The sequence below is a fragment of the Monodelphis domestica genome, chromosome 1 (genome assembly GCF_027887165.1).
Source record: "Monodelphis domestica isolate mMonDom1 chromosome 1, mMonDom1.pri, whole genome shotgun sequence".
Lineage (NCBI taxonomy): Eukaryota > Metazoa > Chordata > Mammalia > Didelphimorphia > Didelphidae > Monodelphis > Monodelphis domestica.
In genome coordinates, this window is record NC_077227.1 from 755,181,981 (window position 1) to 755,193,063 (window position 11,083).

The 11,083-nt window shown below is 51.1% G+C and overlaps 1 protein-coding gene across 1 annotated transcript in view; it reads left to right on the forward strand.

Annotated features, from left to right (window-relative positions):
- The first annotated feature begins 1,341 nt into the window (after window positions 1-1,341).
- The window catches only part of VSNL1 (visinin like 1), a 41,723-nt gene continuing 31,981 nt past the window's right edge, over window positions 1,342-11,083 (forward strand). The window contains exon 1 of the mRNA XM_056814811.1: window positions 1,342-1,984. The gene's annotated coding sequence lies outside the window, so the exon portion shown is untranslated. The remainder of the gene's footprint in view (window positions 1,985-11,083) is intronic.

An 11,083-nucleotide genomic window follows, 5' to 3' on the forward strand; every position in this document is an offset into this window, starting at 1 on the left:
CATCATACTTCCTCTCCAGGTCATGGAGTGGACAGCCCAGGTGTGTTTAGAGGTAGTGGGTCTACCTCCCTCCTTTTACAGATAAGGATATGGAGGCCCAAAGGTAGGAAGCAACTTACACCAACTTCAAGAACTTGGCTGTGCCCTGAAGATGGCCCTAGGTTCAACCCAGGTGACCTTGGACACTAAACCTTTGGGGCCTTGGCTAGTCCTTCTATAAAACAAGGACCAGAGACCTGGGCGTACAAGTGTGAAGCTTCCCCTTTCCCAGAGAGGCAGGTGGCTGTGATCCAGCACCAAGGGCAGCGCCTAGTGCCCAGGAAGCTTGTCTTGGCTCCTTGGGTTGGCTCTTCCTGACTCTAGTTAGGGTTTCTTGGCATAGGTATTGGAGTAGTTTGTCAGTTCCTTCCCCAGCTCATTTTACAGATGAGGAAATTGAGGTGAACAGGGTTAAGTGACTTGTCCAGGGTCACCCAGCTAGGAAGTGTCTGAGGCCAGATGAGTTTCCCTGACTCCAGGGCCAAACTTGAAGTATGGCTCTAAAACAGAAGTCGATAGATACAGGGAGAAGCACCCATCCCAGGATTCCCTGAGGGGCATGAGGCCACAAAGGGAGGCTAATCTCATAGAACTCTGGGATCAAATACCAGCTGGTGCCCACCTTCCCGACAGCCCTGGTATATATGCTGTAAATACTCAGCTAAGGACTTGTCTTCTTTTGGTACCTCCTAGATGAGGCTTATTATGCCTTTATTTGTACTCAGTACTCAGTACAAGCATTATTAAGGGCCTTTAGAAGACCTTATCACACTTGAACCTCCCAACACTGGGAGAGAGATACTCCTGGGATCCTCATTTTATGGATGAGGAGATAGAGGTTAAGGGACTTGGCTAGGCTCGCTCAACTGGGAATTATCTGAACCTGGATTTGAACTTAGTCTTCCTCCCTCTAAGCCCCAAGCTCTGATTGATGAGAAGTCCAGGAGGTCATTTATTCAAACATCTTCCTTTTACAAAGGAGGAAACTGAGGCCAGGGCCTGAAGTCACTTGCCAAGAATCAGAGATTTAGGGCTGTAAGACAGCCTAGTGGCCCCATGCTCCAGAGATAGGTGGCCAGGAACCCTGAGAACATGGACTTGGATCCCTTCCTAACCAAGTGAGCCCTTTGCCATCCTTTGTCTTTTCTTCCGTACACTTCACAGCATCATGCACCATGGGGTCTGCGGCGGGGTCCGGGACATCAAAAAGGTCCAGAATGCCTGCTCTAGCCCAGCCCCCTTTTTTGACGGAGGAGAAAGCTCAGCCAGAGAGAGGGCCTGTGACCTGTCCAAAGCGGCAGTGGTCGGATCTGAACCTGCGTCCTGAGCAGCAGGGCTGCCCGGGCGCCGACGCAGCAGCGGCCCCTAGCGGCCTCAGAGGGGGCCTGGCGCATGCTCAATAGCTTCAATGGGCGGGGCTGGGTCACCAGCGGTTGGCGCGGCAGTAGCGCCGGCGGCTTCTTCCCGCTCCGCGTGCGCAGGTGCGCTGGACTAAGGAGGGGAGCGGGGGAGGGAGGAGAAGAAGGCGGGGGCGGAGGCTGGACCAGCGGCGCGCCTGCGCATTGCGCCTAGTCCAGACTGTCACTGGGGTCCTGAAGTCGAGCAGCTGCAGAGTCCGTGTAAGAGACGGAGCGCGAGCTCGAGCAGAAGCGCGGGCGGGAGCGCGGGCGCGAGCGCGGACGCGTGCTGCGGTGGTGGCGGCGGAACCAGGGAGGCGCGCGCCGAGGGGGACTGAAGCGGCTGCCTCTGCTGCTACTGCTGCAGATAGCTAGCTGAGCCTGGGACCGACGGACAGGCGGCGGGACCCGTGCACGGACAGACGGGCGGGCGGACGCACGCAGCATCTCCGAATTCCAGGGACTGCTTGGAAGCCCTCGAGCCCCGAGCTGCCGAGGGCTCTTGTTGGCATCGAGTGCCCGTCCGTGCGTGCCCAGCGCTCCGACCAGTAAGTGCCTGGAGCGGGCTAACTCGCCTTCCTTCTTCCCTCCTCGTCCTCCTCTTCCTCCTCCTTCTCTGCATGTGTGGCTCTGCGCAGCGCGGCCGGCCGGGGGCCGGGGGAGGGGGGGAGGTTGGCAAGAGGTTGGGGGGAATCCGCTGGGAAGCCCGCCTGGGGCCGGGGCTGCCCCCCCACCTCGACCGCAGGTCCTTCTGGAAGCCGGCAAGGGAGGAGGAAGAGGAGGAGGAGGGACCTTGGACAATTGGGTAGGGGGCGCATCTTTCCAGCAGGGGCTTGTGGCCCGCGCGATCTCCGGCTGCCTCTGGGGCCCGTTTATAAATAGACCCATTTCCTCCGCTTGTTGAAAGGGTCCCCGAAGGGGAGGAATCGGCTGAGTGTCTCGGGGGCTGCGAGCGCCTGCGAGTCCTCGAGGGGACGGACCACTGCGGGGTTCTGCCGCTCGCCCAGGGGGCCGCCGAATGAACCGGAACGGGTCAGCCCGCTCGGGGGGTGGGGGGAGGAGGAGAGGAAGCGGGGCTGGCTGTCAGGGCTCGCCCGAGCGGGAGTGGGGAGCCGCCTCTGACTGCGGGGATATTCGGGGCGCTGGGGGCTCGTGCGCGTGATGCCCAGGCGCTGCTGTGGGGGCTTTGTCCGGAGCTCGCGGCCGCTGGGGAAGCACCTCGGAGAGCCTCGGGGCTCAGCTGGCCGCCGGCCCCAGCGCGTTGGGGGCTCTCCTCCAGGCTGCCTTGTTGTGGGCTTGCCTCCCGAAATGCGCTGCTGGTGCTCCCGCCCGGCCCGGAGCTGCGCAGGGGGATGGGCTGCCCGAAGAGCCAAGGTCATTGGGCTCGGATCTGGGGAGACTCCTCCCGGGCTAGCGAGAGCCGCCCTGCTGCCAAGGGCAAAGGCGGCCGGGCTTGGGGCAGACATCTCTGCGAGAGATGGGAGGATGCCAGGGGAGGTCGGGGCCGGCTCCGGCGGAGGACGGGCTGCGTCCGCTCGTGCTTCACTGGGCGAGTTACCTGAAAGATGGGCGTTTGGAGCCTGGGCTTTTCCTCTGCTTCCAGGCGACTGTGGCTGGGGCTCTCCTGGCCCCGGGGAGAAAATGCAGCTGTTGGGGAGGGAGGAGGAGAAGGAGGGAGGAGGAGGAGGAGAGGAGACGGGCTCCCTGTTGGAGACGACCCAGAAGTCAAGTTGAGACAAATCCCGGAGGAAAAGGGAAGGGAGTAAATGTTTGCGTTTGGAAACCTGGCATTTTCCTGCCCAACCTTCCCGCCTGCCTACCTGCTGCCCACCTGGCTGGCCCGACCCTGCCTACTGGTTGAAGTTCTCTCCCTCCACACCCTCCTGGTGCCCTGGGCAAATCTCAGAGAAGGTCCTAAGGCAGGGGACGCCAGGGAATGACTCCCTGGGGGGGGGGGGGGGAGGGAGAGAGAGAGAGAGACAGAGACAGAGACAGAGACAGAGACAGAGACAGAGAGACAGAGAGAGAGAGAGAGAGAGGTGTGTGTGTGTGTGTGTGTGTGTGTGTGTGTGTGTGTGTGTGCACTGTGTACCTGTGTGGGCAAAGGAGCACTGACCCCCGAGAATGCAACTCCTATTCCCCCTGCCCCATTTTACCCTGGAGGAAACAGGGATGGGGTGGGTAGAAGGCACTTGCCCAGATTGGGGGTGGGAGGTGGGGAGAGAGAAGAGAAGAGAGGGGGGGCAGTTATATAACAATAGCTTACATTTGCAAAGCACTTTGGGGTTTACCAAACACCCTATACCTGTCCTGGCCAAGCTCTGTGGGCTTGGGGTCCCTTCTAGCTGCTGGTCAGTTCTGATCCTCTCAACAGATTGCTTTGCTTTGTGCCTTTAGTTCAGTCTTCTGGGCACTGCCTGGCCCTTTCCCCTCCTCTTGTTTCTTTTTTCGGTGGTCCTTAAAGCATCTGCGGAAGAATGAAATATTTAAGTGCTTACACACACACACACACACACACACACACACACACACACACACACACACAGACGATCACCCACTCAATAAACCCCTTTCTTTGAAACAAGGGTCAGCTCTTCTGCCTGAAGTTCTCTCCAGGCTGCAGGGCCAGAGAAGCCCCTGGGAATGGGGGCTTCCATTCTCCCCACTAGCACTACCCATGGGCAGAGGAGAGTTCTAAGTGATAACCATCACCCTGTGGAAGGATTCGGAGGGAATTTGATGCCTAAAGCCCAGGCATAGATTTAGGTGTTAGGGGTGAGGGTGGGGAGGACCACAAAGCACTGTATTTTCTTCTGCTCTAGAGGAGATTGCAATAGAAGACCTGTACCTGGTGTCCAGGAACATCAGAAACAGTACATGCATCACTATAGTTTAATATAGATGCTCACTTATGGTTGAGGCTTCCCCAAACTGCCAGAATGGCTCTAGGATGTGTAAAAGGTTCACACACACACACACACACACACACACACACACACACACAATTTTCTGTAAGGGTCTATCCCCAGAGGGCAGATGGGGACTTGAATTTCCTGTTCCATTGGAACTAAAGGCTTAGATGTTCTATGTGATCTCTCTGTTCTCTGTAGACCCTGAGTGAGCTTCAGCTTTTCTCTGCCCATCTCATGCCCTAAGCAAATCCTGGCTTCCAGACTGGTTTTTCTTCCTCTCAGCCCATCCAAAATCAAGGAGGGGACAGGCGGGAGGAGCAGAAAAACCAATGAATTTGGAATGAGGGGACTTAAATTCCCAGCCCAGCAGCTTTGCTGCTTCTCCATCCAGCAGGGGGTGGGACCGAATGATCTGTCTCTCGGGTCTCTTCAGCATGGGACTGGGGAAGAATAACTGACACTGTCAAAGGAATTCAATCTCCCCTTGCTGCCTACTGCCTTGGTGATTTGGGGCAAAGCACTTCCCGTCCCCTGGCCTCTGTTTCTCCTCAGTAAAATGGAGAGAGGTCCTTACTAGACCCTTTCTTCTCCAAAGCAGCTTTTCCCTTCCTCTGCCCTCCCCCAGCCCAGTCTACTGGCACCTGCTCCTGCGTTCCTGCTGGCCAGTCTGTTTTATGGGGATGGAAAATTCAAAGCAGCCTGCAGGGTAGACCCAGTGGACCCTTTCCCTATCTCTCTCTGCTCCTCCATTAGGGGAGATAGCATGTCTGTTCTGCCTGCCTGCCTGCCTGCCTGCCAGGTGAATCACCAGATGTGGTGGGCTCACCTGGAGAGAGGCAGAAAAGATGGAGCTGCAGCAGCAGCCTCCTGCTAAAGACAGCCTCAGAACTGGCCACCAGAGAGATGGAAACGCCAGAGACAAAGCACAAGTTAAAGACCTTGCTCAAGCAAGAAAGTAGCAAAACTGGGATTTGGGATTTGAACACAAGTTCGCTGGCTTCACAAACAATTCTCTGTGCAAAGGGGAAGCATCTGTTTTCCAAAGGAGTTTTTCAAACCCTCAAGCTCTCTATAAATCTTAGCTATTATTATTTTCATCTCTCTATTCCTTCTCCTTCCTCTTTCCCCCTCCCCTCCATTTCTTCCTTCCTCCCACCTCTTTTCTCTCCCTCCCTCCCTCCCTCCCTTTCATTTCTTCCCTCTTTCCTCTTTTTCTGTCTCTTGAACCTTCCCCCACTTCTCTCAGTCTCTCTGTTACTTACCTTCCCCACTCCATGCATCCCATTAAGAAAATGCAATTAATCCCAGGAGGCTGCGGGTGGGGGAGGGAGGTTGTCGCCTTCTAATCTGAGCATCTGAGTGCAAAAATAGAGTCCTTAGTCTTTGATGAAGCCAGAGAGATGGTAACAGTCAAGTTTCCCAACTCAACACAGGCCAAGATTTGTAAACAGATTCCCCCCTCCCCTCCCCCCACTCCCCACATTAGGACTGAAGGAATCCTGACAATTCAGGCTCTTCCCCCTGGAATCCTGCTTTTTCCTGCTCTTCTGGTCTTACCTGGGTTCTCTGGATTCCAGAAGCCCATGCAGGGACCTGCTCCCGCACTGCCAGCCTGCATGCCTACCTGCCTCTCTCTGATTCCTCCTCCCCTTGCTTCTACCCAATCTGGTCTCCTGCATTTGGGGGGAAATTGGTGAGGGGAGCCTGCAGAGGCTGCACATTCAGCTACAGCTCCCTTTGGGGATGTCTTTGTAGGGAGTCTGGCTGAGAGCACAGTTAACCCCCCTTCTCCCTTCTCCCCCCCCCCCACCTCTAGCCTGGGGATCAATCATGCCTGCCCTCCCAGAGTGATTGGCTGGGAGATTTTCTTTTCTCTGAGGGCTTCCCTGTTCCCTCCCCCATCCTCTGGAGAGGAATGGGAATCCTGATGGTATTGTTAGTGAAGGGCTGAGATCTCAGAGATTGGGGTGGCCCCAAGGCTTCTTCCCAGCTGGCTCAGTGACCTTAGCCAAGTCACCTTTCCTCTTGACGCCAGTTTCTTCCCCCAGAAATTGAGGAGGGGGTGGAGGTAGGGGTGTGAAGATCCCTTCTAGCTCTCAAGTCTTTGATCCCTCCATGTGGCAGAGCAAACATGCAGAGTGGTGAGAACTGGGGCTCTCTTCAGGGAACAAGCCATTCAGGGGTTAACAGGGCCCAGAATATAAATAGTAAGTCATTGATCTTCCTGGCACTCTAGCAGTTAACAGGCAGGAGATCATTAGTAAAATAATACAGTTTCCGAAGGAAAATGCCTTTCCTTAATCTTCTTTAATAAGAACCTGCCGCTCCTCCAGCACAGGCTATCTTTCTTGCTCACTCATCTTTATGCTTCCATCCCTCTCCCTCCCCCACCAAGGCCCAGGACTGACCCAGAACCCTTCTGAGGACTGGCCTGAGGAAGGTGTTTTGGGAATGTTTAGACACAAAAGGAGCCCTCCTGCCCTCCCTCTGGAGCTGACTTACTGAAGGAAGGGATTGGTGCAGACACTTGGGGAGAGGGTGCTCACTGGGAGAGGCAGGAAAGGCTTTCCCAGGAGGCCACCCGACCTGAACCTCCCAGGAGGAGGCACCGAGGCCAGGGATGGAGTGGCTTCTTCCCAGCAACATGCTGAGGTCAGGGTCCAAGAACCGTTTTTCCTATTCTGCAGATGAGGAAGCTGAGGCTAGGGGAAGTTAAGGACCTACCCAAGGTCACGCAGCAGTGAGTGATGGAGTAGGAATTGGGGCTTCATCCCCTGGTTCCGGAGCTAACGCTCTTTTCAGATCACTAAAGGCATTGATGGAGTCTCAAACTCTTGTTTCTGAATCGTCCTCCCTGCACTGGGAGGGAGGGAAGGAGACAGAAGGACAAAGAGGGACCATTTCTGCCTCTCGACCCCCTGCGAGCCCCTCTCTCTGCTCGGGGTCGGGGTTCTTTGATGGAACATCGGGGAGGGCTATTTTAGGGCTTCACTTTTCTTACTATGGGGATGGAGGCCTTCCTTTGAATCCGGTTATAAAAGCTGCTCCCTCTTCCCCCTCCTTAGCAAATAGAGACTGAAAAGTCATTTATATTTTTATATGCATTGATGTCACTAAGCTAGTCATAGGAAAAAACAGCTTGGGCTTTCCCATGTGATCAAGGATTTAGAACGGAAAGAGACCTGAGCAGCTATCCAGCCCAAACCCCCCATTTTACAGATGAGGAAACTGAGGTCCAGAGAGGGTAGGTGGATTGTCCAAGGTCACACTGGGGGTAAGTAATGGAGGCAAGGTTCAGAGTCCAGAGGCTGAAGGGATGTTCCAGATCACCGATTCCAGCTTCAACTTTCTAGAGATGGGGAAATGTGAGTTAGCAGAGTTGGGACTTACCAGGGCTCTTCCATTAGCACCCACTGCCCCGACGTCTCTCCCATCTTGCAGTAGAGTGGAGGTGGGGATTGGAAAACAGACACACTGGGACAACCACACGGCTGTCCGAGACGCTTTACAGTTTGTTTCTAACGATAACGGACATTCCCTCACGTGAATCAGAATAGCCGCTTTTCCTCGCTTGCCCTGCGCCTCATTGAGAATTATATAAATGGAAAGATCCTTTGGCTGCTTCAGAAACTTGTCATGAATGAACCGGGGAAGGAAGAGCAACTTGCCAAAGACTCTTCAACCAGGCTTGGCACTAATAACACGGTGTCTGCAAATATATTCAGAGAAGTTCTAGGCTTTTCTATGACCCTGTGCAGCTCCATGTGGAGCCATTGAGGAAGCGCCTGAGGCCTTCTGTAGGCTGCCCTGGCCTCCCCCGGAGCCCCACGGCCCAGCCATGACCAGGGTCTCCCCGCATGGCCGCTGGGGTGAAGAAGAAGCAGAGCTTGGACCAGGGGCCGTGTGGAGTCCTGAATCCATCCCGTTCTGCTCCCTTCTAGCCAGAGCCTCTCTGCCTTCTCCAGAACCATCACAGGCTGCATAAAATCTGGGCAAACTGGATCTGCAGAATTCTCTCGGTCTGCTCAGTTCAGTAATCCTGTCCCCAACCAGAATATGGTTCTACTGGCACGACCTGTTCTCGATGGAGCCCTGTTGGCTCCCTGCGATCACTGGCTCATTTTCTAGCTTTGTTGGGATGGGAAGCTCAGTGCCTTCTAAGACAGCCAATCGCACTTATGACTGAGCAAGATTCCATGAAAATTCTCCAAATTAAAATCTTTCTCCTTACAACTTTTCTTCCTATTGCTCACTGCCATCCCCCCTCCGACACACACACACACACACACACACACACACACACACACACCAGGTCCACTGCTCCTAGTTCTGCCCTTCGGGGCAAAGTAGAATAAGCATAATTTCCCTTCCACATGCCAGCCCTTCAGAGAGACTCCTAGCATGTGGATGCTTCAAAGGGCCTCCTTTTGAGCCTTAGTTTGCACCCCTGTAAAATGAGAGGATCAGTCCCAGTTCTGCCAGTCAGATATTACATGATCTACTTCAACCCCAGCCAATGAAGACACAACCCTAGTTGTGGTCAACACACGAGTGAATGGTACAGTTGGAAACTCAAACCCAGATCTCCCTCTCTCTCTCTCTCTCTCTCCAACTTTTACTAATAAATAATTATAAATTTATATATTATCTCCTGAGATTTTAATCATAACCGTTTAGACAAACTAATATGAAGAAATAGGAGAGCATAGTTGAGGGGATAATGAAGGGATTTTTGGAAAGGTGAATAGAATAAGAAATAAAAAAAAGAGGGAAGAGGCAAAGGAAGGACCTTTGGAAAAGTGGGCCAATTTGGAACTGATGGGCAATGGGGGAGGATAAGGGAGGACTTTGGAAAGAGGTGTGAATTGGCAAGATTTTGGTCAAAGACAATTGTACATCTGAGGAGGGACACAGCAGAAAGAAAGAGGAGGACAACCAGCGAGGAGGAAAAGAGTAGCTGGAAATGCACAGCTAGTAGCTATGACATTAAATGTAAATGGGATGAATTCACCCATGGGAAGAAACTGGATTGCAAAAAAGGATCTTAAAACAGAACTTGGCAATGTGTTGTTTATAAGAAATGCTCTGAAAATGAGAGACACAGAAAGTGAAGGTGAGGAGCTAGAGCAGAATATTCTATGCCTTAGCTGATCCAGAGAAGGCAGGGGTAGTAGTTATGATCTCTGACAATGGATATAATTGGAAAGAATGAACAAGGTAACTATATTATGTTGGAGGATAATGAAGTATTTGCAGTATGGACTCGTATACACTTAGGCATAGTGTCCAGATTTTTAAAAGAAAAACTAAATGAGATATAAATGGAAATAGATAACAAAATAATAATAGCAGGGGAGTTTAATTTTCCCCTCTCAGAACTAGACAAAATCTAACCAAAAGATACATAAGAAAGAAGTTAAAGAGATGAATAGAACCTTAGATAAGCTAAATATGATAGATATCTGGAGTGTCCCTATATACCTACATGAAGCTAATAGTCAGTATAAGCCTGAGCATACACATAACTCAAACATGGTTTCTGGTGGGACCATAATAGTTTAAAGAGTATAAATATTCCAGGAAAAGTTTTACTTTAAAACCCATCATACAATTGTGAATTTAAATTATCTTTTATACAATGAAGGTAATCCTACATTCCTGAGGGGTTGTAGCATTGGAACAAAAGTTCCACTGGGTATGATGAAGCTGGAAAGACATTGTTTTGGAAAGAGTATAGTCCTGGCAACAGATTGTGTTTCCTACCTAAGGACCCATCTCATTTGATATGGCCCTAATAATGCATTGTAGGCTAACTGAGAACCAGACAGGTTAAGCTGATCAAATTAAATGCTGATAGGAAAGTAGAGAAATGGGCTGACTATTAATTGCTAGAGAAGCTGTGAATTGTTTTTATAGAAAATAAAATGGGAATATACATTAAGAGCTATAAAGCTGTTCATGCTAGTTGGCCTAAGGATGTCATTACTAAGATTATGTCCTAAGGGCATTATTTAAAGGGTAAAAAGCTTTGTATGTGTGAAAATATTCATGGGCACTTTTTTCCATAACGACAAAATAACTGGAAATAACACAAATTCAATGACTGGGGAAAATAACTGAATAGATTGTGATATTTAAATGTAATCGATTATATTATGTTATTAAAAATGGCAAATATTGGAAATTATAAAGAAAATAAGGGAATATATGAAGAGATGAAAAAGAGAAGAAAAGAAAAGAGAATAAGAATAATACATACTATGATTGCATTTTAAAAAAAAACAGCCACAAAATCGAGAAAAAAGTATCCAAGTAAAACAAATCTAAAATAACTCAAAAGCAAAAAATGTTTATATTAGTAAACATATATTATTTGCATATTTTAAACAAATTGTAAACAGTGTGGAGTTTGTGATTTTTCACATAATTTTTTTGTGCAAATGTTTTTTAAATGCTTTTTGGTGGTGGTGATAGTTACTGCCCATTTTACAGAGGAGGAAACTGAGACCCTAGGAAATGAAGTGAATTTCTTGTAGTCCCGCAGTTCCCTCACCTAACCCTCAAGTGCTAAACCTCCTGAAATGTTGGGCTTATAAACTCTGTCCCCTCCCCTTTCTCACCCCACCCTTGGCCAGTGAAGAACAGGGTGTTGTCTGTGAACCTGGTCTCCAGCCCTCCTTCCTTTGTTTCTACTTTTCCCCTTCCTCCATCCACAACTCTATCTACTGCCAGCGG